This window comes from Hylobates moloch, unplaced genomic scaffold (genome assembly GCF_009828535.3).
Source record: "Hylobates moloch isolate HMO894 unplaced genomic scaffold, HMol_V3 SCAFFOLD_6, whole genome shotgun sequence".
Taxonomy (NCBI): Eukaryota; Metazoa; Chordata; class Mammalia; order Primates; family Hylobatidae; genus Hylobates; species Hylobates moloch.
Genome location: NW_026652281.1, coordinates 116,564,427 through 116,568,776, shown reverse-complemented (window position 1 = coordinate 116,568,776; position 4,350 = coordinate 116,564,427). Strand labels below are relative to the sequence as shown.

At 46.4% G+C, this 4,350-nt stretch overlaps 1 pseudogene; it reads right to left on the bottom strand.

The window, feature by feature from the left end:
* Window positions 1-252: 252 nt before the first annotated feature.
* LOC116471576 (nuclear receptor coactivator 4-like) lies at window positions 253-2,556 on the bottom strand (annotated as a pseudogene).
* Window positions 2,557-4,350: the final 1,794 nt, after the last annotated feature.

Genomic DNA, 4,350 nt, shown 5'->3' with positions numbered 1-4,350 from the left:
CGGAAATATTTCATTTTTAAAACTAGAGTGTTTTAATATACTTTCAGTAACAACCCAATCTAAGGAGGCTTGGAGGCTTGTGAAAAAGACATATCCACAAAGATGCTGCATTTCTAGTGTGGGGGTGAATTAATGCTTCTGTAAGGAGGAAGGAACTGAATCACCTCAGCATCAATAAACAGCATTTTTCTTTTAAATAGTAACTCATAATCTGATGACTCAGTTTGCTTTACTAGTTCAAAATTAGGTAGGAGAAGAACTAAGCTAACTGGTCAGACCCAGAAACACAATGATTTGGCAAGCCGCAGTCACTCAGCTCATGATATGTGATAATCAGCAGAAAGGCTGCTCAACTCTTGTCCATTCCTTCACATCTGTAGAGGAGTTTGATATAACCACTTCTCTTTATCAACTTTAAGCTGCATACAGGCAAAGAGATCATAAACTGCAGGGAGGTGATAATGGTCTCGGGGGAAGTTATGTTTCTCCTGTAGAGGTGAATTAAGTAGTACTTCCTGGGTCTTCTTCCAAAGCAGCCACTTGTCTTCTCCAGAGGATAACTGGCTGAGGTTGCCCATCTTCTTTCCTGGCAGGACCCAGTCAGCTGTGTTAAAGGGACACCAGGAAGTGCTCATATGGGCCTTTTAAGCTTTTGTTTGCCAGTTCTGTCTTCAGTACTAGGCACTTCCTTGGGATTTCCTTCTTTATATGGGGGCCTGATAAGCCACTCTGACAAGGGGCTGTTCTTTATGACTTGGAAGGAATCAGCAATTCTAGAAGGAACCATTACCTTTGGTGCTTTAGTTTGTTCTATTAATTCTTTTCTAGAAGGACAGAGCCACATATTCAGGGAATCTTTATGCTTCTCAGGCTCAGGTTTGGGTTCCACGGGCATCCCATTTTTATCCTTTCCTTCTTTCTTCAGAAGCCACTTATACAGAGCCTCCTTCTCACAGTTCTCATCACACACACACTCTGCAAAGCTTGTACAGGGCTCATTGGCTCTGCACACCTCCTCTACCTTACATGGGTCCTGATGGTTCCGGACAAGCCAATCCTCTGTAACCATGCTGGGGGTGGACAATGGTTTATTGGCCTCCAAGTGGTCATTCAGGCACTTCAGATTGCCCATGTTTTCAATCCCCACACTTTGGGGCTGGTTTCCCTGACAGTTGGTACAGGAGTCAGTATTGACAAGCCAATCACTCACATTATAGGACTGGAACAAGGGCTTAAACTTCTCACTGGTTTCACGACTGCCATTCTCAGGCTTCCTCAGCTTATGGGATTCCTGGGGAGTCACCAGCCAATCTGATAGGTCCATCTCATCTTGATCAGGAAGCTTTAGATCTTTAACCTTTTCCATTTCAATGGAGAAATGACTAGTAGTGGAATGGCTGTTACAGTTTTGATAACAGTTTCTCAGGAATTTCCTGTTGCTGACTCTTGAGGAGCCAGTTTTCTAAGCCCTTTAGGTTTCCCCAGACATTACTGAAGAAATTGCAGGCTCTGGAAAAAGTCTGGCTATTCTCCAAGGTCTGCTTTTGGGTGAGCCAGTCCTGGGGGTTGGTGCTGGGTATGTAGGGAGCCTGATGACCACTGGCAGGTTGGCTTCCAAGCAGCCATTCGCTGAGAGGGACAGCTACAATACTGGATGCTGACTTCTGCTCTGGCATTGGGTTATAGCTTCTCTTGTCCAGGAAGGGCCCAATATTTGATGAACTAGCATGAGCCATGAAGTGCTCAGGAGTTTGAATGATTTTGAGAGACCCAAATGTGGTGATGGTCTGGTGCAGAGCACTTGTGTCAGCTTCAAAGAGCAGGACAGTTGAATCTTTAGGCTTAAGGGTCAGACTGCACAGTCTCTTCAGGCATGCAGAGACTTGATTGGCTAGATCTTTGTTTTGGGTACACTCCAGTTGATGAGTAAGACAATTGAATTGGCCTAATAACCACTAGAGCTACTGAGCCTGCTGTTGAAGTGTCTCCTCTTTAAGCTGATAGATGAGGTCCACCTGTTCATATAGCCACACCTCACGACTTCTAAGACATTCCAGGTGACAGCTTATGCAACTATGAATCTGAGATTTGACCTCTCGCAAGTTATCTTTAATTTGCTGTTCAGCCCGGAGAACTCCACCAATAGCAAGCTCCAAGTCCCTCCATGCATCACTACACCTCAAAAGGGGCTCTTTTTTTTTTTTTTTTTTTGAGACGGAGTCTTGCTCTGTCGCCCAGGCTGGAGTGCAGTGGCACGATCTTGGCTCACTGCAAGCTCCGCCTCCCGGGTTCAGGCCATTCTCCTGCCTCAGCCTCCCGAGTAGCTAAGACTACAGGCGCCTGCAACCACACCCGGCTAATTTTTTGTATTTTTAGTAGAGACGGGGTTTCACCGTGTTAGCCAGGATGGCCTCGATCTCCTGACCTCGTGATCCACCTGCCTCGGCCTCCCAAAGTGCTGGGATTACAGGCGTGAGCCACCACACCTGGCCTCAAATGGGGTTCTCTATTACTGGAGCTGCCACTCTGGTCTTAGAAGATATTCATTCTGCTCACTGCTCCAGGTCCGAGTGCCTCTCCGAGCGATCCGAGGGGACTTTGGGTGGACTGAGACATGGACCACACAAACCTAGGGCCCAAAGCAATTTTTTTTATTTTTAATAGGGATGGGGTTTGCCACATTGGCCAGGCTAGTCTCGAACTCCTGGCCTCAAGTGATCTGCTGGCTTCGGCCTCCCAAAGTGCTGGGATTACAGGCATGAGCCACTGCTCCCGGACTAAAAAAATGTTTTTCTTTCGTCTATAACCTTTAGATTTATTTTTATATTTATTAAGCAATAAGCAAACAGTAAGAGTTGGGGAAGATTACCTAAAATGGTTTCTTTTGGAATAATTTTTTAAAAAATCAAATAACTGTTATTATTTTAAGTTGCATGGGACTGAAGCTGCACCTGGAGAGGAAATTTCATTCTCATGACCTGCAAAATTGATTAGGCAATGAGCTATTATTCCCCACTCCCTGTGAACACATTTATAAACTTCAATGGGGACAAATTCCATCTAATACTCTGAAAACCATTTCTCATCTCATAATTTACCCAAATCATGTGCATGAGTGCAAGAGGAAATAAACAGAAATCTTTAAGCATACATAAGCCACAATGGATTATTAATCTTGTACAGACAATCCAGCATTAAGGCTAATTTGATCTTTTAAACATTTTATGGAAAACATTTGACATTTTCACTAGAAAAGCCCACAAGCTATCATAACCCCAAAGGCATACAGCCACGACGGGCAGGACTGGGATTGTGCCAGCGATTATAGTCCCTGGGGTAGATAGCATCTGACAAACAGCTTGGATGAAAGGCTAACTAAAGAGTTTCATTTTCCCATTCTCATCAGTGACGCACACTCTCTGCCCTGGGCCACTGCTGGAATCTGCATTCCTCAAGACGGGGAGCGCCAACTGCTCAAAATAAGTCAGGTTAACCACATAATGTCCAACTTGGCATCCACATTTTCCAGGTGGAGGCTCTAACCCAACTCTAAATAAAGGCCCCTGGATGCCGGACAACATGACATCAAATCCTATTCTTCTCCCTCCCTGTCTGACTTCCTCTCTATAAAATCCACTGGGGTCGCGGTCAGGATTGCAGTCAGGTTGGGGTTGCAATTCAGGTTAGGTGCGGGTCAGGGTCACGATTCAGGCCCTGCTCACCCTGTACCATAGGCCCCCAGCAATTTTCTTTTTTTGAGATGGAGTCTCACTCTGTTGCCCAGGCTGGAGTGCAGTGGCATGACCTCGGCTCACTGCAACTTCCACCTCCCAGGTTCAAGCGATTCTCCTGCCTCAGCCTCCCGAGTAGCTGGGATTACAGGCATGCATCACCACACCTGGCTGATTTTTGTATTTTTAGTAGAGACGGGGTTTCCCCATGTTGGCCAGGCTGGTCTTGAACTCCTGACCTCAGGTGATCCGCCCACCTTGGCCTCCCAAAGTGCTGGGATTACAGGCATGAGCCACTGCACCCGGCCCCCAATTTTTTTTTTTTTTTTGAGATGGAGTCTCACTCTGTTACCACATTGGAGTGCAGTGGCACGATCTCGGCTCACTGCAACCTCCACCTCCCAGGTTGCAGCGATTCTCTTGCCTCAGCCTCTCAAGTAGCTGGGATTACAGGCACCCACCACCATGCCCAGCTAATTTTTGTATTTTTAGTAGAGACGGGGTTTCACCATGTTGACCAGGCTGGTCTCGATCTCCTGACCTTGTGATCCACCCGCGTCAGCCTCCCAAAGTGCTGGGATTACAGGCGAGAACCACCACGCCTGGCCCCACATTTTTT